This window comes from Sceloporus undulatus, chromosome 5 (assembly GCF_019175285.1).
Source record: "Sceloporus undulatus isolate JIND9_A2432 ecotype Alabama chromosome 5, SceUnd_v1.1, whole genome shotgun sequence".
NCBI classification, from domain to species: domain Eukaryota; kingdom Metazoa; phylum Chordata; class Lepidosauria; order Squamata; family Phrynosomatidae; genus Sceloporus; species Sceloporus undulatus.
Window position 1 is genome coordinate 12,463,099 of NC_056526.1, and position 27,107 is coordinate 12,490,205.

Below are 27,107 nucleotides of genomic sequence, written 5' to 3' on the forward strand. Positions count from 1 at the left end.
GGAGTGCAGGGTTGTGGGCACCTTAAGGGGACTAATACCACTGCTCCCAAATGTCTGCCTTTTGACAGAAATGGGCTGTGGTGTTTGCCTGAGTCCTTTTAAAACCCTGGAGCTCAATAGAAGATAAGGTATGAATGGAGTGAAGCTGAGTGGGTGGACAAAGGAGAGGCCTCATGTTGTCTTCTAAAATTTTTCTTTATTAACTTTTTTTATAAACATCACATCTTACCAAATTTTCACTTCAGCCACATGAAATTATGCAAAGCCCAGGATTTAATAGAGTGGAGCTACAGCACTTAAAAGTGGTGTTGAACTGCATTATTACCACAGTGAAGATGTGCCCCTAGTCCAAAATGCAAACTGCTGGCACATAGTATTTATAGGACTGAACTTTTAAACAACTTTGGGACAATTCCATTTCTGCCCTGACTTGATGTTTCTTCCCATTCTCTTTTTACACACACACACACACACACACACACACACACACACACACACAATTACAAAGAAACTTCACCCTCCTTTTAGAACAAAAATGAACAGCCGAGTGGAATTTTTGCATCATCTTCTTCGGCAGAGAGCCACCAAACTTTTTTTTTTAAAAGAAGGTTCCAAGGATGAAAGTGACTTTGCCAAGCAAAGAAGCTTCAAAACAGAACTCAAAACACTAATAGAGAGACAGATGGCTCCACTGAAGGCTTTGCTGCCAAAAAAGGGGGAAAAAATTATATACAAAAAAATAAATAAATCATAGTGATGTTATTGAAGCTGACTGGAAAGTTCTCTGATGACTACAAATACTCTTGTCCCATTTCAAGTGTTAACTCTGCCTCCAGGGCTAATATAAACTAAAACAGCACACACAGAATCACACACACAAAGTGCTTCTGCCAAGACCACAAGGTAGTACAAATCTGCACTTGATTTCAAGTGACTTCTGGGTATACTAGAAAATGCATTGTGCTAAACTGTCCCTGTTTGGCAAAGGAGCCAATAGGAAAACAACCTTCCCTCTACTTTTATTTTTTTCCAAAGTACTATTTTCATCTCTCTCTCTCTCTCTCTCTCTCTCTCTCCCCTCAAATCTCTTCTGGCTTCAGATGGGAAAACTCAGCTGAGTAATGGAGGTAAGAACAGCAGAAAAGGTGAAGATGGTTTGCATGGAGACCAAAATAACTCAGTCAAAACAATGCGATTTTCCATCCAAGCTGGAATGTAGGATGAGGAAAGTGCTTTAATACCTGCACTCCGTTTTGTTTTTAAAGTAAATAAGTGCTCAAGTAATTTCATTGTTTATCAAAATATTACAGGAGGAGGAAATGCGAACTGAATGCACATGATGACTGGCTTTGCTCTCAATGAAGTATTTATTTTTTTGCAGGCGGGGGGCTTTCAGAATGGTTTGTTTACTCAGAATTGTTGCTAAGTTACAGAGGCGAAAAATGCTGGGGGGAAAACAGATTTCCCCACCACCACCATCTTCCTCTAGGACAACATGGTTTTCAAAAAACCTTCTGTTTATAGGGAATTATATAGACACACAGTTCCTTTTCTCTCCCCACCCCACCAATGTACCTTCCAAATATATCCCCTAGTAACTTGTTGATCCTAGATTTAGAGTTTTTAGGACTGCTAAGAAGTTCTAATCAGGGCTAGTGGCAGACCCTGCCATATGTTCTCCACAGTCGACATCCCCTGCATACATCATTACAAATAGTGCCTATATTTGAAGATTGTTATTGTTAGCATAGGTTCTCGGGAAGGGATATAATGACAAAGTTATGCATGGACACATACACAGAAATAGACTGACTGGACGTAGGTGTCTTCCCTTGCTTGGATGATTAAGTAAAACAAAAATAAAACTAAAAATGCAGTTGTAATCAGGAGAACTTGATAACGGCAAGAGAAATAGCCATCTCCAAACTCTACCCAATTCATGGTGGTATTTTGCTTTTTTACTAAGTTCTGGTTATGATCTTTAATTAAAGCACTACACAGCCTAGGTCCAGGTTATTTGAAGGACGTATTCTCCCTTATGAGTCAAGGAGGCCTTTCTCTCTGTCCTCCCTTCCTCACAGGTACATCTGGTGCACGGTGACCAGATGTCCTCCTTTTTTAGAACATGTCCTACATTTGAACATTCTGTCCAAAAGGAATTCTGAAATGTCCTCCATTTGAAGCATGAATAAGGAGCATGAATTTGTACTTCTGTGCTTATTTTGAGCATCTGTTTGGTCATGTCCTCCATTTTTGGGATATCCTATGTTTTGTGGTGTCTTGCCTTCCAATGTGGTTAGGACATCTTGTCTCCTTGATCTGGTAGGAACACAGAAGAGGGCCTTCTCAGTGGCTTCCCCCAGGCTCTGGAACTCCTTTTCCCAAAGAAATTGGTCTGGCACCTTCCCTGCTTTCTTTTCAAGTATTTTCTATTCCAACAGGAATTTGATGAATTTGATAAAAGGCCCATTAGTTGGATATTGTTAACCACTGTGCCAGGGTGTGTGTATGTGTTTTAATATACATTTTAACCTGTTTTTTTTTTCCTGATTCTTCATTTTTTTAACTTTTGTATTTTGTGACATTTAACAATGGTTTTTAATTGTTATGCAAAGGAATCTTGTAGCATCTCTAGGACTTAATGAAAGAAAGAAGTTGATAGCATGAGCTTCTTAGACTTGAGCCTACTTCCTCATATGCAAGTATCTGAGGAAGTAGGCTAAAGTCTATGAAAAATCTATGGGTTTTAATGTTTGAGCTTTATGTACTATATAATCATGTTGTTACCTGCCTCGATCTTGAAAAGATGCAGGAGGAGCCCAGAGAAGCCCAGGTTGCAAACAGGCTGAGTACTCCCTGGACGGGGAAATGCAAAAAGATCCACTTTCTTAAAGTTACAGCCCATGTCTATAGCAGGAGCAAAGCCAGTACAATAAACTCCCAACACAACTGTCTTTGAATTTTTAAATTGTTGCTAGTTGTATTGAATCCCAATTTGGGAAAGAGGGAAGATATAACAACAACAACAACAACAACAACAACAACAACAACAACATATTTGCCATGGGAATAGAGATTATCAACAGAGGTTGGAGATAGTCTGAGATCTCATATGGAGAGGGGGAAGGGACAAAGGTAAGTCTGACAGATAAAATATTAAGGGTAGAAATCATGTACACATGACTATATATGACCCCCAAGCCCCTGGGTCTTTCCTGGATTTCTTAAATACCTTTGCTAAACAAAGTATTGGCTGGGGGGAAATAACTGCCATTTCTAGAAGCCAACAGTACTGATGGCCATCTTCCAAGCAAAGTTTCCCCTGTAGTACCTGTAGTACTTCCCACCCGGCCTGTTGAAAACTCTTCCAAAGAAGACCCACCTGGCACCCTCATTATATCCTTTGTTCTCTCTCTACAGGAGGTGAACAGGGATCCCAAAGATTTATTATAGTTCAAGGGAAGTTATGGGATAGAGAGGTTTCCCTTAGCAGCTTTTATGCTTCCAACTTGCACCAGGCAGATATTATGAAGGGATTCTTATGGATACTGAGGGAAACAGCTAAGGGAGAGATCCTTATAGGAGGGGACTCTAACTCAGTTCTTGATCCTGTGTTGGACAGGTCCTACCACTCTAAAAACAAGAAGAGCAAATCCTCTGTTCTCCCTGCCCATGATCTGTTCAAACTAAACCTGGTAGATCCATGGTGAATTCTTCATTCCACTGATCAAGACTACACCTTCTTCTCCCCCGTATATAATACTTATTTACTATAAATTTGACCCTCTGAAGACCGAGTGCATAGAGTTAACCTCCTCTCTGCCTTTTTTTTTTTTTTTTTTACTATTCTTGCCATTAATTTAGAATTCTTATTACCAAATTCATAGAGCCTGGCTTTTGTGTGAAATATGGCTTTCTGAATTTGATAGGAATCAGTCTCTTCCAAGAGAGCCTTTTTCTAGAGCAAAAGTGCCAGGTCAGACTTGTCTTGTGAACTTTTATGCAGGTGTGTTAATTCTATTACCTCATTCAGGAGTGACCCTCGCTTTGCTTCTCGTAAGTGTTTTTGACGGGCCCTTCTTTAATAAATAGGCCTTGTAGGACTGCTTTCAACGTGTCCCAAAGAAGGGCCTCTGAAATACCCGGGGTAAAGTTGTCTTCATAAAAATGTTGGATGGCTTCAATAGTCAATTGTTTAAATCACTCATCATTGAGCAAATAAGAATTAAACCACCAGATTTTAGAAGAATGGCTATTTTTGCCTATGCTCCAGTCAAGGATGATTGGTGCATGGCCAGAATATAGGATAGGCTCAATAGATGCCCCTAGTATCTGTGGAATTAAACCTCTACTTATAAAAAAAATTGATCTATTCTGGAGTAAGTGTTATTTATGTACAGGGGAGAAGAAGGTATAGTCTCAATCAGTGGAATTAAGATTTTGCCATGGATCTACCAGGTTCAGTTTGAACAGATCATGGATAGGGAGTACAGAGGATTTGCTCTTGATCTTGCTTCCCAACATCCCTATTGGCTTTAAAAATATGCATTCTAGTGTTAACAGCATAATAATAATAATAATAATAATAATAATAATAAATCTTTATTTCTATACCGCTTTTCCTGGGATCAAAGCGGTTTACAAATTCAAAACAACTATATAACATAGGATTTACAATATAAAATACAATCAAAAGTACATTAGGTTAAAACATCATATAAAAGCAGTTAAAATCTCGAAATACACTTAAACGTCCTAATATATTTCACATTACAGGATAGGGGATAGGAGGATGCATTCTCTATGATGGATCAGGAGGGTATGCTAAACGAAACAAATGAATCTTCAACATTTTCGTGAAAACATCAAGGGAAGGACTGAGACGAATCTCCAGGGAGTTTATTCCAATGTGTAGGAGAAATAGATGTGAAAGCTCGTTGGTGAGTTGCAGACAGTCTCATCTTAGGATATTCCAGTTGGTATTTGCCTGTTGTTCTGAGAGTGCGGGGCAGATTATGTAGGGAGAAGCGTTCCCTCAAGTAACTCGGGCCCAAGCATGACTAGATTCATGTCTAATTTGACATCAACCTTTGGGACATGGAAACAGGAGAATTTATAAATATTTGCTTCACTGCAAATATTTAAACATGACTATCATGTCACTTCTTAACCTCCTCTACCCCAGACTAAAGATACCTAAGCTGCTCCTCATAAGGCATAGTTTCCAGACCTTCACCATTTTGGTCACCCTCCTCTGTACTCATTCCAGTTTGTCAACATATTTTTTTTAACTGTGGTGCCCAGAACTAGACAAAATATTCCAGGTGAAGTCTGACCCAAACAGACTTATGCTCTTTTACTTGCAGCAACTTAAAGCCAGACAAGTTTACTTATCTCTATGCGAAAAAGCTAGAAGCATGACAGTGTCAGCCAGGGAAGGGGCTATACATCAGCTATGACCCCTCCAAACTGAGGTATGGACCACATCAAATGCCAACCCACCATGTAGATGCCAGGAGTATCACTGTAAAGAAGAATGAAGGTGATTTTTTTCTCACACAGGACAGGAACGGATTGCAGAAATGTACTCTCAAATGTAGCTGCTGCTACAAGTTACTATGCAATGCCTCTCCTTTGGAAGAGGGAGGGATGGAGGGAGGGAGAACTGTATGATCTTTTCATTAATAACTGATGTTTCCGCACAGTATACGATGGAACATACAGCTTCCAGATGCTTGTTTAATGCAGCGACTGATAAGCTGCGGCCCTTTGCGGAGCACCGCAGTAGTAAGTGACTCAATGAAACATTTGTCAGTGAAAGGAAAACAGGTGTGAGATTGCTTGATGGTGGATATTTTTTTTCCTTTTCTGTGAATATGTTGGATAATTTCTCAAGCTGGAAAGGCAGCCTAACTCTGGAAAACACTGTTTCAGCTCTCAAGACGCTGGGAAGAATTTGGTACTAATGTAATAAATGAATTATTTACAGGAGGAAAATATATTTATATATACGTAACTGCTGGAGTCCCAAACTCCCATGCTCATGGAGAGAAATTAAATAGCTTTACTTCTAATGTGGTGCACTGCCTCCTATTGCATTCCAAAATACAGGTTCATTGGTTTCTAAGGCTCGATTAATTTTTTTCCATAGATGTAAGTGGCTTCTACTGAAATAGGATCATGAGTAGGACTCTATTTAATCAGAACAAAGGCCTATCTTATATTCTCCAACATTTGACAAGATGAAAACCCAGATACCTGTAACATCAGAGTGTGGTCAAGATGGCAAAAGTTATCAATGAGGAAAAGACAAGCTAGGAGGGGCTGCAGCAGTTTGCTTTTGCCTGATTCTACTGAGAAGGGCAAATCCCACCACCTCCTCTCCTCTTCCTCTTGTTGAGTCAATAGGGGAAAACTATTTTTGCACTTTGAACTTTATTTGCAGCAGTGCAAGTAAGCTGAGGACAAAGGGGGAAAAGTGGGAAAATGAGAGAAAAACTGGCACATTGAAAAAGCAGCTGAAAAAGTGGGATGACACTTGGTCCCTGCCAAACTGAGACAGCTGGAGGGCTTGCTATGTAGTGACATTCTGCTTCTGTAGTAGTCAACCAGATGCCTATAGGAAGCCCATATGAAGGATATGAGTACAATAGTACTCTTTTAGTTGTAGCATACAGATGCTATTGTTTCTGTTACTGGATGATATATCATAATTATTTCCTTCCTTATCCCACAGTACTCCCAATATGGAACCCAAAGCAGCTTACAGAAAATGAAAGTGAAAATAAAATAGCTAAAACAATATATAGTCAAAAAAGTTAAAGAAAACAATTAAACAACCAATCCAAATAGAACTAGACCATAGTTCACCCTACAAATGTGTAGTCAGCCCTATGGAGTTACACAAGGTTTACTGCTAAGTAGGAATATGTGTTAGTTAGATCATGGGACCTTCTACCTCAGTGGATACAGTATTGCAGCCCGACATGAGAAACTAATGGCCTGGAATTCCAATGTTGCACAGGAGACATTAATAAGATTGCACTGGACAAAATGCCTGTGGAAATAATATTAGAATAATAATATTGCCATATTAGAAAAAAAAAGACAAAGAAGAACCCAGAGAAGCCATTCTTATCTACCCATAATGTGGGTGGAATGATGGAGGACTTTGTTTCTTTTATCTTCACCAGATGGAATTCCTGCCCGCTGTGGGATAAAATGAAACACTTCAGACACTGAACCAAGGCTTTTAATGTGCCCTTATGGGAGGAAGGTATTCCTCAGATACGCTGGTTCTGGTAGATCATTTAGAATAGGGGTGGGTGAACTACAGCCAATGGGGCAGACATGGTAGGGACCTCAGAACAGGATGCCCCCCTTTCCCAGATGCCTTTCTAGTCTTTGGCTCTCCTATCCCAAAAACAGTTCCAGATCTTAGAAACATGAACCCCAGCTTATTTTTCTTGTTTGGCCCAACCACATACCCTGTTCCCAAAGCTGATTTTTTTTTCAACAACAAAAATTAGCTTTTTTTGGATCTTCTGCAGAATTCCAGGAATTGTGGTTTTGTGCACTGAATGTGCACATGGCGGCTAACTTTGGGGGGTGGTTGGCAGCTTGATCACTCCTTCGCCACCACTACCACCCCAAAGTGCTGTGTGCACTTTCACACAGCAGACCTGCACAAGTGATTTAGGCTGCCAACTGCCTCTAGCAGCTGGCTACAGTGGGCACACAGCAGCTGGCTATGGGAGGCACTTGATGGCCAAAATTACTGCAAGGGGTAGTGCAGAGAGTGCAGGACAGAATCTTGCCCAGTCACTACCTCAGAAGTAGAACTGCAGTGGAAAGGACTTATTACGTGAAGATAGCAATGAAATAGAAGATAGAAATGAAATAGGAGCAAGATTGAGAGCTTATTAGTGGGTTTCCCCCATCAATGGAAAGGTGCAGTACAGTAACAATTGCAAGGCAAGGCAGTAGTTGGATGGACATTATGTTCTGTTGTAAGTACTGTCCAAAGAGGTTAAAAATCTGCTTTTTAGACTTGTGTGGTAAAGTCCTGAGTTTGGAAACAGATGGGAAGCTGATGTTAGATATTGATGTGCATCGGACACAAGCACTTACTGTACTCCAAAGCCAAAACTTTTCTTTGAAAGGCACAGAAAAGGAACATCTAAGCTGAAACAAGTTAGCACTAAATCACAACTGCAGAAAAGACCACCTGGCAAGTTCATCTATGTGTGGATAGATCAATGTTTTTCTAGAGACTGGAAAAGTAACTTTCTAATGCTAAAACTCTCGGAATCCTCCAGTAAACATAGTTTGTGTCTATGGAGATTATCACGCACGGGGCTTCTGTTGCCCAAACATTAGCAAAATGGGGCAGAAGCGTCACCAGTGTGATCATGCCTGGCATTTCTAAAGTGAAATGTTATCGCCATGGAATTGTCAGTGGAGAACCCCTTTTCATTAGTTTTTTGTGAGTTTTTCAGGCTATGTGGCCATGTTCTAGAAGAGTTTATTCCTGACATTTTTTAATCCATTAATAAGAAAAGGGCTGCTTCCCTGACAATTCCATGGCGATTTCATGACGATAATGCTTCCGTTTCACTTTAGAAGTGCCAGCAGCATGATCACACGGGTGACACTTCTGCCCATTTTGATGACGTTTGGGTGACGGAAGCACCATATATGATAATCTCCTATATCAGTTCTGTTGCTATGTTCATACCCTTTTCTTCTCATTTCTACACTAAAATCCAAAATCATATTTCTTTTAAATATAGATTTCTAAACATACTTTCTATCAAAATATGAATTTATTAACATACTTTTATTGACATGAGGATGAGGGAATTTTTTTCTGAACATTCTAGATGAATTAAAGCTGGAGGAATAATTCTAAACTGCATATTAGTCCAGGAGGATAACATTAGAATTTTCTTGGTGCACTATGCTAGTAGTTTCACTTTTTCCAGAGTCAAACAGCAATGGTTAACAGAGGCAGAAATAGTGGTTGCTCACACCTGGTCTGCTGGTCTGATCACTCTGCTCCAGGTTTTAAAGGAACTATCCGGGATGCTGAACTTATTTTGGGAATAGAATTCAGCACCATGGATAGCTCTGTTAAAATTTAGCATAAAATTTGGAGTGAATTCACTGAAATTCACTAACCTCCAATGGAAAACAGACTAAGACCAGAAGCCTGTTGATGCCAAACATATATGTAAGTTCCTTTTCACACGTGGTTGTCCTTTGAGGAGGGGGGACATTGTATGATGATGGCTATATTCAGTTCATTACTGCATGAACGGAATTCGATAAGTGTAAATATTTTACATAGACCTAGATCCAATTGTTAGTCCTGACTAGAGTAAAGCAATAGAAACAACTGGATTTCCCTATAGGTTGACTGACCATTCACCAACTGATTCACAGGGTCTATTCTGGTTGCAAAGGACCAATAAGATTGCTGCCATGAAGTTGTGTCTTATTAAGTAATGTATAACTATTTCTTTTTGCCTCTAGCATACCACCTGATTCACTGGGATTGCAGAAACAGTTATCCATTGCATAATGTGACAATAAGCTGGCACACTGGTTGATACACAGTCAGTAGCACAATGCCACGATTCAGCATAAGGATGGCCTGCCATCTCTGCATGGGCTATTTCACCACTGTTTCACTTCCTTCACACTTGCTGCACCAATGGATTTTTCCTTCCTTCACTACTTTCTATGCCAGCCTAGTTACACTGGTGTAGTACACAGATATGATTTTGGACAAAAAAATCAATTGGGATTTACAATATTTTAATTCCTGAAGCAACCTTGCATTGATAGGAAGCAGGATCTAAATATGATAAATGAACTGAGTCCACACCCATCAATTTCAGCAGGATAACCCTAAGTTAGATTTTACATTCAGAACAAAGATTTGGACATAGAATTAACAACAACAATAATAATTTTAGAAACCTAGAATTGAATCTAGGTTTTGCATGGCAATTGCTTCTCCATCCACTCACAATTCCACCTGCTCATCCCCTGCCTTAATCAATCCAGACAGTTTGCACAGCAGAGTCTACTTAGCGATCCAAGCTTTATCCAGCAAATTATCAATTCATGTTTGTAGCCTTGCACTTTTCATTTAGATGGCAGGTGATTTTTCAATGTAAACAACAAGCTTTACTCTTGCCTCACATCTGTTCAATAAAATCATTAGATCCTTTGAAAAGGATCCTAATATATTGTTGATCCATTGTTTGGATGGGATTTTTTGTTTAAATGTGTTTTTCTTTTCTTTTAGTATCTCTCCCCCCCTCCAACAAGTAGTTATCATGTTAAGATAGCAGCATTTGCTTTAATTAATGTGTAGGCGGGTGGGCAAGAACGGGAGGTTATCTAGTAGTATGTAGCAGGCAGTGATTCAAAGCTAGCACCATTTTGTGTGATGCATTGGCACACACACAAAGAAAAGTCTAACACGAGTCACTCACTTTAAGTGATATCCATTCATCTATCATGGGGGTGGGGGGCAGCTTTATTTTGGAGGCAGAGCGGAATTTAAGCTTTGATGAAATACTGGTGCTTGAGTTCTGTAGTTGGGAAAGAAGCCAAAGAGCCACAAAACCATGGCCATGTTGCCCAAAAAAGACTGCTTTCCTCCTGCTCAGTCCCATCAACTGCTTTTTAAAATTAGGGTGGTTTAAGTAGCTTGTTGCCATCTGACATAAGGGTTTGATGCTCAAATCAAAGATGTACAATGCCCCATTCTCATATCTGTTGGAAAACAGTTTTCTATTCTAACCTGTCGCTGGGGCTGGCATGCACAAAATGGTGGCTACCAAGGGTCCTCTTTCAGTCACTTGCAGTCACTTGTATTGAACACTCAGAATTCTTCTGTGTTGCAAATCCATGTCAGTGAGATGGATTAATCTGCTCTGGGTTTTACTATGAACTATAAAAACAGAACTTGGGCAGGTCCTTTAATATTTGGAATAAAACAGAGATTCACCCTTCTGGGTGATCGGGCTGCCTTGGTATTTTAAACCTCTTCATTTTGAGTGAGAACATGAGAAAGTCCAATATAAATCAGTCCAAAAGTTCTCCAAAAGGCCAGTGTACTGCTTCTCAAATGCTCTCACAAAGAAGGATAAGTCCTCATGTTCTATTACCCCTTAATAAACAGAATTTTAGCAGTGCACGCTTTGAATATGAAATATGTGTGTGTTGGTGCCCATGGACAGACATAAATGCATCTATAACTCTCCTTTGCCCTGCAGCAGGAGTGGGCGTGTCAGATGCTGGCCCATTATTAGTTCTGCTGGAGCCCACTGTCACAGCCACTATTTTGAGTGACCAGAAATAATGATGCATCACTTCTACTTCCCATTTAGGAATACTTTTTGTTTGAAAAGGCATGTAACGGCCCCACAAAGGGGGTTCTGATTCTTTCACTGACTTTTTTTAGCTGAAAAATTTGAGTGGTATAAGAGCCTTTGCAAGAGTTAATGGGAGTCCTAAGGGCTGGACTAACCTCCTCCAAAGGGTGGGCCATATGGCCTTTGGGCTACACAATTACCACTCTTGCAGCAGAGTAGGCTTGAGAAATTATGGCAGGTCCATTATTTTTATTATTATTTCGAGCCTCCCAGAAGGATTGAGGGTTGCACATGTACCAAAATTAACATTTAAAGTGCTTCTCAAAACTGGGAATAACTGGAAGTTATTCCAGTTCTTTGGGGGGGGGCAACTAGAAATGCTCAGTCCACCAAAGCAAGGAGATCAGAGTCTTTGACTTTAGTTCAGAACTGCCTCATCTGGAGCATTCCAGGAGGGCAAATTCTTGGTTTTTTTGTAGCCAAAAAAGGAGATTCTTCCTAGGGGGACTGGCAGTCTCAACTATGCCTTTTTCATGCAATTTCAAAACAAAGTCCTGTAGGTTAATTTGAACTACAATAGACCCACTGAATAGATAGTTGGATGGTGAATCAACATATAAGTAAATCCAATAAATCCAATTCAGTGGTTGGGACTAACAACTGGATTTATGTATTAAAGTATGGATCAGCTCTAGTGCAATGTGGAAAAGGAAACATTTTTGTCAGTTGATCGGCTTGGTTTTAGCAAAGATCATGCCTATTAATAAAAATCTAAGGCACAATATCGCTGGTGGTGAAGGAAAATCTCTCCATAACATTGTGCATAAGACCGCAGTAGACAATTTAAGGCAGGTTCATGTGTTCTGCCTCTAGGCATGCATATCCATGTGTCACTGGGTGAGCATATATCAAACCAGGCCATTGGTATTCCAAGGCTTCAGGAAAGATTCTTTCCTAGCCTTGAGATGCCTGAGACTGAAACTCAGAACAGCCATATGGAAAGCAAACACTCTTCCAAGGAGTTATGGATCTTCATCAGTTTTTACCAATTCTTCCTCCCCCCCCAAATAACAGCCCCCTTTTCTTAATCACAACATACAAAGCTCCCTTTGATACTCAAAGGACTTTAAAAATATGCAATCTACACTGTAGAAATAATGTAATTTGTCAGTACTTTAACTACCATGACTCCAGCCTACAGAATCCTGAGATTTGTAGTTTTGTAAGGTACTAGCGCTCTTTGATAGAGAAGGCTAAAGACCTTGTAAAAACTACAAATCCCAGGATTCCATAGGACAGAGCTACAATACTTAAAGTGGTGTCCAACTGCATTATTTCTACAGCGTAGATGCACCTTTAAAGACTTTTACTCAAAAGGAATGGCTATACATCGCCTTGGCTGTGCCTGTCTTGCTTGCTGGATTGTGGCTAAAATCTTAAATCTAGCAACAGGGCTATCTAATTGAATCAGACATGATTGTATGGTTGGCATGTAATGACATCAGGTTTCACAGCTTTAGTTGTTACAACAGTTTAATGACATCCTTTTCTCAAGGTGACACATTTTGCAATTATTTTATATTGAGAATTATTGCTCAATATGATGCAAAGAGAAAGAGAACCAAAATAAATGATAATAAAGTTGAAGATATTTTTAAATAACAGTAAGACTATATCCCAAATACTTTAAACAATTTGATTGCTATCTAGGGGTGTGGAAAATGAGATTTTATTTTATTTTATTTCAGCTGCTAGGGTTTGTATCTGGTTGGCACCTCTACTAGGCCAGATGTGGGTTAATGTAGTTTCATTCCACTGTTTGCTATACACGGGGGGGGGGGGGAATCGGGGATCAACTGGAGAAAGTTTGCTGTCTTTCTCCTTGATATCGTCCACTTAAGTTCTGATGATGTCTGATGCTTTGTTTGAGCAGAGTTTGGGGAAGTTACTGGCCATGCTGGCTGGGAACTTCTCGGTGTAGTCGTTTGAAAAATAACATTTCCAAACTGTCCTATGCAGAAATAATAACAATAATAAAAATACACTTTTGGGCTGACTTCTAAAAACAAAACAAACCCACAAACCCATGTGGAAATAGAGTTTCACTTCAAAAGACCTGAACATTATAGAAAACAAAATTGATTTCTCTGTCCATATCCATTGGCACGTGACTTTTTATATTCTAGTTGCATGTAATCATAAACTCTGTTTCACACTTTTGGCACTCTCCAAATCCCTATGTAAGAGTGGCTATGGATATTAGATATTAGATGTGAACTCATATCCTGGCATAAAGAAATCACTTCTCCTACCATCTCAGCATAACAGTAGTAAGACCATCTCTATAGGGTTGTTGTACAGATTTACAGAATCACAGATATGACAGAGGTACTGAAAAAGCTTTGTCTCAATATTTTCAAACACAAGAATAATCAAGTGAAATGCCCCTGAATATTACTGTGGACCAGCTGTCCTAACAGATACACACAGACATTTAGAGTTGCTGTTGCTTTTTCTTTTTTCTTTTTAATAATCAGACAAGCAATTTTATTTTTATATAAAAAAAATAGCAGCAAACAATTTCAGGTATAATTAATTGCATATGCAGATGATAGGGTTAAGCATCTGGCTACTGCTGCTTTCCACCCCTCCCCAGTGAAAATTGGGTTATTAGCCATAAAAATCCTCTTATTCATGACTGCTTTTAATTGTCAGGCACCAAAATTGAGGATGGATACAAATACACTTTGGCCCCTTATTTCCTATGCGTCTTCCTCCTCCTCTTTTAGCCCTGGCTGGAAATGACAGCAGAACAAAAGAACAAAGGAAATAATTTAAAAAAAATAACTTTGCTTTGCTGGCTTTTTCCATGTGGGACTCCCATGCTGTCGAAGAAAATAATTTTTTGAATGAGCTGTGTTACTATCAAACATCTCAACAAAGTACAGAGTACCCTTGTTATCTGCTGGGGTTTGGTTCCAGGAACCCCCGTTAATAACAAAATCCATGTATGCTCAAGTCCCATTAATACAATGGCATAGCAAAATGGTGTCCCTTATATAAAATGGAAAAATCAAAATTTGATACTTGAAATTTGTACTTTTTCTGAATATTTTCAAGCCGTGAATGCTTGAATCCATGTATGAAAAATTCGTATATGAGGCGTGTATAAGGTGGGCCAACTGTATAATACTTATTTATTTATACCCCGCTCTTCAGCCAAGGCTATCGAAGTGGCTTACAATTTGTTAATTAGACATTTATCATGGGATCCAGCCCAGTAGATAGCTATGAATTTGGCTCAGTTCTGAACTGGGTTTCTGAGTTGGAGTAAATTCACCTTTACAACTCTTAGACAATATGTGCTTGGTATGCAATGGAGGGGGTGGTGGTAGGTATGAATACAACTCTTTTTCTCTCCCATGTTATTAGCAATATAGGCAATATCCAAGAAAATGCAGCATAATTAAAGTTGAGTCTCTTTTGATGCTGATATTTTCTGCCCAAAGCTGAAATAGTTCCTGGAATGCACAGCCTTTCTTTTCCCCTCCCTTTTTCTTCTTCTCCTTCTTCCAGATTGCTGGTCTTTAAATACACAACGATTGCACTTCTAGCTCCATTTCTAAGCTGCTATAGGTATTAGAGGATAATTTACATGCAATTTGCATTTTATTTTATTTGTGTGTGTGTGTGTGCCTGTGGTTTTGGTAAGTCTTCCAAACCTAATGACTGTTCATTTTGGCCAGCAACATAAATGCTGTAATCACACAATTATTGTGCTGGGAACAGTTTAATTCAGCATTTTGTTCTCAACCACAGAACAATTACTCAACAATTTTGGTTAACCATACCAGCTTGCAGCCTGGAGAGGAAGCCACTTATTCACAAGATCTATTGTCCTACACAAAGGTGCAGTTACCCTTGATTCTTATCTGTTCCAACTTTCAGCGTCACTCAGCTCTTTAGAGGAACTTCCATGTTCTCTTTAGCTAATGAAAATCAATGACTGCAAGGCTTACTTTATTAGCTTATTCATTTCTATCTCTTGAGCACTTTTAATTACTCATTTGCTTATCAAGAGAAAGGTTTTCTGTGCACGTGCTGAGAAGCAAGCTAAAATGTCCAGAATGAATTTAACCCTCTCTTTCCAGACTCAACTGAAGATATATGCAATTTGATGCAGCCTGGTCTTCCCCCAAGGGAAGGAAAAGGTTTTGGCTTCGTCTTACCTATGAAATACTAGAGCTGCTAGAATCTAACACAGATCTAGGTGTAAACAAATTGGCAAAACTTGGTGAATCAGAGTTTATCAAAGCTACTTTTTTATAGTACAGCTTTCAACAACTTCTGCAGCCCCCTGGCTAGCAGGAGCCTTGGTGACGCTGGCTCCCACAGTAAGAAAATTTTCATAAACTGTACAGTTTTCAAAGCACATACACAATTTGGGATTTAGTCTGTGAAAAATGCACAGAATAGCACTGTGTTGTTGTTTTCTTTATGGAAAAGTGCTGTTTTCTGTGCAAAATGATTGCATGTAAATTTGGCACAGAATAATTCCCAATTACAGCATTTTCTGTGTAGGAAAGCACATTTTCCTCTGCAGACATTAATACTTTTGTGCAAAATCATTATTTTCTATGCAGAACATGCTGTTTCATGTACAAAATAAGTGCATGTGAATTGTGCACAAAATAAGGGTTGAACTGTGAAGATTTCCATCAGTCCAGGATCCTGCTTGTTGGGGGTACTCAGCACTTGAAATAGATTTGGGACCACATTTTTATTTTTATTTTTAAATAGTTTTGAATATTGTTTTCATCCATGGTGAGCACAGACAGGCCAACGGTCTGAATGAGTAGAAGGCAATGGCTTTATACCTTTCTCTTCCAAGGGAGTGTTGTATCCTGCCTGATGATATTTCTCAGGACACAGTAGAGTCCTTTCTTCTCTAAATTATGAAAGCAAGACAGTGAACATGGAACAGGAATCCTCTGTGGACCACACCAGAAGGCATAACATGCTTGTCACCTGGTCCCACCTCCACTCAAATCCGCAAAAGAAGGGGTTGGAAAACCACAGGTAGTCCACAACCATAAATGTTCCACCTCCGCTCCAAGAATTGTTGCATAAGCCTTTTTTCCTCCTGAAGACAACTGCATTCAACCACAATGCAGCTGCTTTACAGACATCAGCACTGTTTCCATTTTCCCCCCTCCAGAATGCAGGAACACAAACTTGCAGCAATGTTACCTAGCCACAAGTCGTGCCTGTGTGTGGCCATAGTTAATGAAAAACAGCTGCGCTACAGGCACACAATTTTGACTAAAACAATTAAAGGGGTCTTTGGCTGCTGGGCTTGGGTGGAGTGCAGAGGAAGTTATATTTACCTAATTGACTAACTTCCTTAGAAGACGGGCTACTTGTTATGTGCTCAAGAATGTTGTCTGTTATAAAAATTTGACAGTTAGGATAAAGGATTTCTTTTTCTTTTTCAACTGAAATATCACTTACTTTTACGTCTGACAGTTTGCCCTTGGAAAGAGAAATATTTATTAGAAAGTCAATCAGTTTTTCTAAGCAAACTCAGATGAACAGCCTTTTTCCTGAAAAGAAAGGATCTCCACCTCTTTTATATTGTTTTGGCCCTTGCGCTCACAAGTAACAGGACGTTCCAGGATCAACTTACTCATTCAGATAATGTGCATTTACTGTTTGTTTATTGTGCTGATATTCCACCTTCCCTCACAAGACCACACTCAATGTGGCTTAAATAATAATAATAATAATAATAATAAAATAAAAGTTTTATTTTTATACCGCCCTTCTTACAATCAGGGTGGTGCACAACATAGCAAACAAGTACAAATATGATACAATATACAATAAAAAGAAAATACATTAAAAATCTACATTAAAAACCCATTCTGGCCAGCTTGCCACTGCTGTCAGAGGGGGGAGACTAACTGGAGCTTGTATCCGGGAATGCTAACTTGAACAGGAAGGTCTTTAGTTCCTTCCTGAACTGGGCCAGGGAGGTGGCCGAGCGGAGCTCTATGGGCAGCGTATTCCAGAGGGTCGGGGCCGAGATGGTAAACGTCCTCCTCGATGTGGAGGCTAATCTTGCCCCTGGGACCCTCAGTAGCTGCTGCCCAGATGTTCTGAGTGTGCGGGGCGGAATGTATGGGGAGAGGTGGTCCTCAAGGTATCCTGGGCCCAAGCCATGTAGGGCTTTATAGGTTATAACCAACACCTTGTATTGCACCCGGAAGCGAATAGGCAGCCAATGCAGATCTTTAAGTACAGGTGTTATATGACTGGCCCTGGGTATGCCAGTGACCAGTCTGGCTGCCATATTCTGTACCAGTTGTAGCTTCCGGGTATGGTACAAGGGTTGCCCCATGTAGAGCGCATTGCAGAAATCCAATCGAGAGGTTACCAGAGCATGTACTACCGTTTCAAGGTCCCTCTGGCCCAGGTAGGGACGCAGCTGGCGAATAAGCCGAAGCTGGTAACAGGTGCTCCTGACTGTCGCATCCACCTGAGATGTAAGGTGGAGCGACGAGTCAAGGAGCACCCCCAGACTGCGTACCGAGTCCTTTACGGGAAGCGTGATCCCGTTCAGGACAGGTGGAACCACCGCCATCCCCGGGCCAGGAGAACCTATCACGAGTACTTCCGTTTTCTCTGGATTCAGACTGAGTCGGTTTTCCCTCATCCAGCCCATTACTGACTCCAGGCATGCCACGAGAGGAGAGATGCCATACCCAGTCACTGCATCAGTCGGAGACATAGAGAAGACTATTTGGGTGTCATCAGCGTACTGATAACCCCGCGCCCCATGTCTCCGGATGATCTCTCCCAGAGGTTTCATGTAAATGTTAAAAAGCATGGGAGACAGAATGGCTCCTTGAGGGACCCCAGATGTAAGGGCCCTCTTGTCGGAACACACGTCTCCCAGCTGCACCATCTGGAACCTCCCAGAGAGGTAGGACCGGAACCACTGGAGCGCAGTGCCCCTGATTCCCACCTCTGCCAGGCGCTCCAGAAGGATACCATGGTCTATGGTATCGAAAGCCGCTGAGATGTCCAAGAGCACCAACAGGGACACGCTTCCCCTGTCGATGCCCAGACGGAGATCATCGACCAAGGCGACCATGGCCATCTCAACCCCGTAACCTGCCCGAAAGCCAGTTTGAAATGGGTCCAGATAATCCGTTTCATCCAAGATCGATTGAAGCTGGATTGCAACCGCCTTCTCGATCACCTTCCCCAAAAATGGCAATAGCGATACTGGCCGATAATTGTTATGCATCAGGGGGTCGAGGGAGGGCTTTTTTAACAGCGGTTTTACAGTGGCCAATTTCAAGCTGGATGGAAATTGCCCATCCCTCAGAGATGTATTTATAATCCGGTGTAACACTGAAGTTACCACCGGTCCCCCCTGAGCTGCTAGCCATGAGGGATAGGGATCGAGAGAGCAGGTTGTCTTCCAAACGCTTCCAAGGATCTTGTCCACATCATCGGTACTAACTGACTCAAACTGATCCAGTTTAACAGAGTCCACGGAGGCTCTGGATACCTCTACCCTAGGTTCTGCCCTAATGCCGGCGTTAAGACCTTCGATTATCCGAGAGGTTTTATCCGCGAAGAAGTTGTTAAATTAGTCACAGCAGGCCTTTGAAGGTTCAAGGATCTGGTTCAGGGCAGGAGGGAGCTGAGTTAGCTCCCTGACTACCCTGAACAACTCTGCTGGACGCAACTCCGCGGATGCGACACGAGCACCATAGAACGAGTTCTTAGCTGCTCGTATCGCCTCTCCATAGTCCTCCAAAAGGCGTTCTAGGAGAGCCTTGTCGGCTAAGCGTAGGTGTTTCCGCCAGCGGTGCTCTAGCCGTCGCAGAACTTAAATGCTTCTCACTTTAAGTTCATCTTCACAAGAACCTACTGAGCTTGACAACTGAGTTGATCTTTGAATCCTATTTTCCTGATTCCTAGTTTGGAATGAGTGAACTGTTAAAATTCACACTTATTGAGGTTTTCACCTTTCCTGAAAAATGAGATGTCAAGAATCTGGACTGTATCTCTTCAGAATGCATGGAGGTAGGGTTTTTCAGACTTTGCACGTTAAAACAAAACAGCCCATCTACACAAGAAGTAAAGTAGAACATAAGAGAGATGAATTCAGCCAAAACATCTTTCCCGAAGTGTCACTTTATTATATGCAGGATAGGATACTATTCCAAATTTGAGCTAAGTGTTTATTGTTGTCCTATTTTATATCCATGATTGGCTTCTCAACCCCAGGACAGAACTACATGATACAAAGAACTCATGGTCACACTAAAGCTAACTGCTCTACCTCCATGATCTTCATTCAGCTTACCCTCATGAATCTTGCCCATCATTCTTTTCCCCACAGTGACCATCTAATTTTGCTTTTGAGGGGGAACCCCCCCCCCCAGTTAGATCTTGACAGCAATCACCCTCTCCCCACTGCTAATCTCTGGAAACAGGTATTCAGTTTCACATTCCTTTCAAGGTTGCATTTAGCTACTGTGCCAGCCTTCTCCTCCATGAATCTGTCTAATCCCCCCTTTAAAGCCACCTTAACCCCAGGTTTAACACCATATCTTGAGTTAGTAAATTCCATGAATTATCAGTGGGTGTATCCACACTGCACAGCTGTAGCATTTTGATACAGTTTTAAGTGCATGGTCCTGGGGTTTGCATTTTCATGATATCTCTGCATGACAGCATTAATACTGTCGCTTGAGGAATCCAGTAGAGGTTTTGAGCATCATCGTTGTTGTTGTGTGCACCTCCAAGTCATTTTTTACTTATGGCAACCCTAGCGAAAAGCTATCAGAGAGTTTATTGGCAATTTTTTTCAGAGGGTGCTTGCCACTGTCATCCTCTGAAGCTGAGAGAGTGTGACTTGCCTAAAGTCACCCAGTGTGTTTTTATGCTTGAGCAAGGAATTGAATTCTGATCTCCAGAATCGTAGTCTAACACTCAAACTACTTCATCAAAACTAAAAATCTCAGAATTCCATGGTAATTTAAAGAGATTCAAACTGTTATAACTAAGCAGTACCGGTACACCTCTGTGAATTACATGAAATACTACTTTCTTCTCCTGTGTTCTGGAATCTACCAACGCTTTCCTTTGGATGACACCAAATTTTAGTATTTTCATATCAAAGAGAAAACAAAATAAAAAACTCAACATACTTTTTCTACTGTGTGTAATTTTACAGATCTCTGTCATATCTCCCTAGTCCAAAACATAGTGCAGAAATAATTCAGTTTGAGACCACTTGAACTGCCCTGGCTCAGTGCTACGGAATCCTGGGCATTGTAGTTTATTGTGGCACCAGAGCTCTCTGACAGAGATTATTTCTCACAAAACTATAGTTCCCAGAATTCCATAGCACTGAACCAGGGCTGTTCAAATAATCTCAAACTGGGTTATTTCTGCAGTGTCTTTTGGTCTCCTATTATTTTCTTTATCCTAACCTCAAAACACCCAAAGGCCTGGGAAAACCTGTTACCCTCTTCGTGTTGTGGAATTCCTGCCCCCATCATCTTTGACCTCATTTTCCACATGCGCCAATGCCATTTTTTTCATCAGGTGGTGGCTCCAACCTACCTGTTCCCATCCCTCAACTTTCCCCTATTGTCTACACTTTCTGTGTGGAGGGATGCTTCATGAAGAGGAGCATTCAAATACATCCTCTCTTGCTGTCTGAAATGGCACAGTCCACACTTAACTGAGAAGCAGGGCAATCTCCGACATAACAGGAAGACACACAATAAACAGCTGCAAACATGATCTGTGATGTTTGTAAATCCCGACTGACCATGAAAGGAAGCTTTGGGGAAACAATTTCCTCTGCTTAGTCACCATTGGGAAGGATGGAGATCTGTGTGTGTGTGTGTGTGTGTATTCTCTCCTCTTGCCACCGCTTATCCTGTCCTTTGTGGAGGGGGGGGGGGATAGAACAAGAGGATTGTTTTCTCTCCCTGCTTTTTTCCTTTTCTCTTTCCAATCAGTGCTTTGCTGATCATCCTTCACATTTTAGCCTCTGCCCTGGAATAGTCTCTGGACAATAGCATTGGTTCCATCTGTGCTCTCCATTAAACCCTGGTAATCCTTCTAGGAACAGCTGGACATTGTGGATTCTCTACACACAGAAATGTCTTTTTGTGGAAAACGGTTGGCTACAATTACGCTGAGGCTGCGTATTCCCACTTCAGGCCTGCAAAAGTCTTTTGTTGGGGCTCAGGCATACATATCGTACTAATAAATGAGCCAAAGAATGTAGTCAGATTGAAAGGAAAACTAGGTAAACTGTTTAGCACAGAGAGACACCATAGACATAGATGACTACCATTTCTTCAGATTATTCTTAGCAACTGAGAGGGATGGGACTTTACCCTTTTTTTAACACCAAGTTTCTAATGGGCTTTGAGAAAAATTGAAGAGTCTTATACATTTCCTGTGTTGGGTAGCATGCACATTCTGATAAAGAATACATAAAGGCATAATTTGTGCAATTAGCTGAGAAGCAGAAAAGATGGGCATGGAAGTGGGTGACACATTGCTTGAGCATATTAAAAGAACAACAGCCACAAAACACCATTGCATATAGAATATAGATAACACAATGTTGGACAAGGTTTGGCTTCACCTCCTCACTAGGGATGCAATTCCTTGCTAAGTCTGTTCTTAAAAGAAGCAACAAGTAATTTTAACAATTTTTTTTCTTGATGTGAAAAAGCCTTTGATAATGTTCACATTTCGAAATATATTCTGCATTTAAAATACACAGGCACAAAATCCTAGATTGTTAAGAATTTTTCCAGTTCAGAAGTTATTCTGCACAAAATTCATATACAATATTTTATACAGAAAAAAAACCCCAGAATTTTCTGCACAGGAATACTACTGCAGAGAAAGTAATGTTAACTACTTTTTTCCCATGCAAAAATAATTATGTGCAAATTTTGTACACCGTTAAGTCTGGAATGGCCAAGAAGAATCTAGGATTCTTCTGATTGGTTTTTCCTCCAAAGCTTAAGAAACATATTTTTCAACCAGTTTTCAGATACTTGTGAATATTCTTCCCAAACCTACCTATCACCCAATGTGATCTTGTGCAAGTCATTCTCTTTCACTTTAAAGCCTATTGTGTGGTGAGTGAGAGAGCCATGCATGTCAACTTCAGTTCTTTGAATATTTTCAATAAATGGATAATTCAATAACTGATTTCAAATCTCTGGTCATTCTTCTTTTACAATGGAGAATAGTTATAAATAATTATAAATACTACTTAGTAAATGTGCTAAAATCTAATGAATGCACCAATGGATAAGAGCACTACTATATGGCTCAGGTCCAGGATATTTGGCAGACCATACCTCCTTCTATGAGCCAGCCGAGATCCACAGGGGAGGCCCTTCTCTCCATCCCACCATCGTCACGAGCACGAGACAGGGCCTTTTCTGTAGCTGCCCCTAGACTCTGGAACTCCCTTTCCAGGGAGACCAGAATGGCCCCTTCATTGATGGCCTTCTGCCTACAGGTGAAAATCTTCCTTTTCAAACAGGCATTCAAAACAGAAAACTTTTAAAGAATGGCCTGGGATGCTATATTGTTTAATATATTTTAGACATTTTTATCTTCTTCTTTTTATTTTATTGTAATAATTTAATATTATTTTAATTGTATTATTTGTTAAGTAAGCTGCCCTGAGTCCCAATCCTGGGACAAGGGCAGGAAGTAAATAAATATCATAAATAAATAATACTGGTGTTCTATGTACAGCCAAATCTGCAATTAGGCAGAGTTAAGCAGCTACCTCAGACTACAGATTTTAGGTGTTATGAAAGGGCAACAAAAACAGATTGATTGACTGTATTTTTCTTAGCAGGGTGGGAAGAGGTGCAATGGGATTTTTCTTCCTCAAGTACCAAAATAACTTGGTTGGCCTTGGGTACACTGTACCTTGACTTAAGTGGATTGAGGGGACTTTATTTTACCCTTGTCATGCCCTGCCTCCAGGATCCTGGCATGTCCTCTGAGTCTGAGGTCTGAGGGGGGCATGCCAGGGCTTCAGCAATTCCAACAGCTCCAGCAGGAGAACCTGCAGCTAGCACAGGGACAGAGTTCCCAGCAGCCACAAGAGCAAATTTCACACCGACATAACCCTAGAGCCAGCCTTACCAGTGTTTACCCCTGCAGAGAGATTCCAGGAAAGAGAAAGATGTCAGTCCTCCCAGTGCAGACTGCTAATAGGGAGCACTTGTGAGAGCCGCATAGGCTACAAATATCCCAGCATCTCCTTTGGTCCAGTATGGCTAACAACCATGGCTTCTGGATGGGAGTTTGGCTAGATTCCCAGGGGCAAAATAGGACAAACCTTCACTTTAGGCAACAAAATGTTTTGCCTTGGGCTTGGTACTATGCAGGACAGCAAAGGTCCACAAAGAGGTGGCAAAGGGAGCACACAATACATGATCTAGAAAACTAAGAATAGAGCCTTAGCATCTCTCAGTATGACTATAGAAATCTGAGGGCCAGCACAGAGAGGTGTGAAAGACTGGCCCAAGTCTGCTCCAGCCACAAGTGGGTTGGGACTGCGCTGACCAAATAGCCTGTTACCAAAGTGGGCAGTGGCCAAAGGTGGCCATGCCACCAGGAGGCAGAATGGCCTGGCTCATTTTTGCTCTGGTCCAAAGGACCGGAGTGTGGCTTTGGCACAGCTTCAGGCTGCTTTGGAAATGTGCATCATTTGAACGCTATGCCTCCAAAGTGGCCAGAAGCCACTTCATTTGGCCTGTCTGTTCCAGGCCTAAGTCAAACTCATGGTCACATGGGTAAAGCCAGGTGCCTTCTTTCTGCCCTTATAGGCTGAAGCATGGGCCTGCATATAAAATGGTAGTAGAGATGGATGAGGCAGTGGCAGCAGTGCTTCCGTGTCATAGCACCTAGAGGGCATCTGAACACCTTGTTGCACTGAGCAGGTAGGAGCTGGTGTGGGAATTGGTCGTATCCATGGGCAGGATGGGGTTGATCTGTTGTGTCCTGCCCATGCACTCAGCACCAAAGACACATTAAATATGGTTAAAATATCTTATAGTAATGTACAGTTGGGGGGTGGTGGTTGTGTAAAACGAGTTAATCCCCAAAGTTTTTAGTGTACAGTATAATGGCAATGTTTGAGTTATCCAAGTCTCCAAGAGAAGGGTATTCCATAACTGGAGTGCCACAGCAGAGAAAGTTCTGTCCTACATTGTCACACAGTGTCTTGTTCTGACCGATGGAACATAGAGGAGGCCTCCTCTGGCAGATTTCAACTCCTGGGCAGGTTTATGCATGGAGAGGCCCTCCTTCAAATCTCAGTCATAATCACTGGCTGAGTTGACAGAATTGTGTTCTCCCAGTTACAGTTTCATTCTACCTCACAGAGAGGATTGTTCTTTGCCACTGAATAAAACCCTCCTTACAAGTGACACATTATCTATAGTGGCAAGTATGTACATTCAAGTGTGATGATTCCATATGTGTGCATTTTTCTGCATTGTTCGGGATGAGTCAATCAGACATAAGCAACAAAACGTAAAGCAAATGTTATTTTCACAGAGGACACTGTACATATTTCCTGTTCTAAGAATGCCAAAAAAGCACCCAGAGAAATGTTGCTAGTCTTGTCAAAGTGCTTTTAAGCCTCTTTTCAAACGCCTCAGATGTTTTGTCTGCTTTAGGAAGAATTCAGTGGCAACCTACGAATTCAGACAAGAATAAAAAATAACAATCTGACCTCTGAAGAATGTAGTAGTTTTATTAAAATTTATTTCAGCTACCCTTACAATTCCTCTGAAACTTCACCTAAACAGCAACTTCAAACTTCCTCAAATTTCATTTTATGCAAAAAAAATTATATTTTCATTCCACCAAATGCTCAAGTGCACCCATTTAAGAACATCCTTTCCTAGAGTTGGCATAAAGTTTTGCCAAGTATGTAATCTGAGGTTTTAAAAAAGCCTCTAGTGAAATTTGAAATAAATGCTGAGCGTCCTTCTCAGATGGAAAATATGTTGGGTTTTGAAGGAAAATAAAAAAAGAGACAAATCTCCAGGAAATCCAGGTAGGATAGTGCTGAATTAAAAGAAGAAACTTTTTTAAAATGGTGGCTGCCAGAACTGGCTTTCATAGGACTATTCAGGGATAGGAGCAACTAAAGTTTTCAGTTAGTCTTTCCATCAGAGGACAAAGACCTTTTAAAAATTCTGACAAACTTTTAAAACTGAAGGTTTTTAAGGAAAAGGCTTTTAAGAGAGTGCTGTATTGTTTTTTATTGAACTGCTTTTTTCCAGATATTTGAAATGCATGTTTTCAGTTGTTTAAATATTTTGATTAGCTTAATTCTATTCTAATGCTTATTTTATTTTAATGTTTAATTCTATTTTAATGTTGAATGTTTTCAGCTATATTGCACTTGTTTAAATGGTACACCCTTCAATTGCCCTGATTTGGTAGTCACAATTAATTCTCTGCTATCTCACCTTTTCAGCTGTGTTTAAAATGTCCAACTTTCTTTCTCTTCAACCCACTCCCCTCCTTTGTCTTCAGCTTACTTCAGTTGCTGCAAACTGAGCTTAATGTTAAAAAAAATAGTCATTTGTACTCGGTTAACTTGATGGGGGGACGAGGTCAGGCAAGGGTAGAGTTTTGCCCTTCCCAATAGACTGTGGCAAAAGAAACTGCTGCAGCTTCTCCCTTCTTGTGTGTTCTTTGTCATGAACTTTTGTCATCTTGACCATACTGTATTCTGATGTTTTCATCTGCAAAATGCTGGGAAAAAATGGCAAACCTCCTCTGAATAAATTTTGTCAAGCAAACCCTATGATAAGTTTGCATTAGGATTTCCATGTCGGAAACAACTTGAAGGCACACACAACACACACAAAATTATTAGCTGCCTTGGCTCCTAATTTGGGGAAGGGAACTCCCAATTTTGGAGAAAATTTATTATTGATACTAATTACTATTAGTCACCAAGGGAAGCCCCAAACATTGTTGTTAAAGTTGTTGCCACCATTAGGGGCATGTGAGAAACTTGTTTTCAGTTTCACAGGTTTGTTTCAGGCTGCACTTTGCCAGGCTTTCATGAGATAGGTACAATTTGTGCTTGAGAGTCTTAATGGGGATGGACTGCTGAAGATGCAAAAACCACAAAGAAAGTATACATTTGAAAAGTGCACTTACATAATTGCATGGATTTTGAATGCATGCAAAACAATGCTAAAACACAGTGGGAAAGGAGTTAAAGCATTTTTTTGTGTAAACGTGAACATTTGTGAAATGCATGCAAAAATATGCAAAGAGAGAGAGAGAGAGAGAGATTTCAGTCCATGAAAGGAAAGGAAAACCTACTGACAGTAGTAGGCACGGAAGGAAATAGGATAGTCCATGGATGCAGGGACTTCATAGATGGGTACATATCAAGATAGGTACATACCATGCACCAGCAATGGCGAATCCTTCCTGCCATGCAAAGTCTTCCAAAAGTTATCACTTCCCTATCCCTCCCCAAATCACCAACATTGCCCCCTCCAAATGTAAAAGGGTGTCAATATTTGCGAAGGCTACACATTGTCTTGTGAGCAGAGGATGAGCCTTCGGTATCTCTGCCACAGATGGTGCAGCCTTAAG

General features: G+C 40.7%; 1 protein-coding gene across 6 annotated transcripts in view; it reads right to left on the reverse strand.

The window, feature by feature from the left end:
- Positions 1-27,107, reverse strand: part of SOX5 (SRY-box transcription factor 5) — a 537,054-nt gene that overhangs the window by 153,553 nt on the left and 356,394 nt on the right. The gene's annotated exons all lie outside the window — the stretch shown is intronic.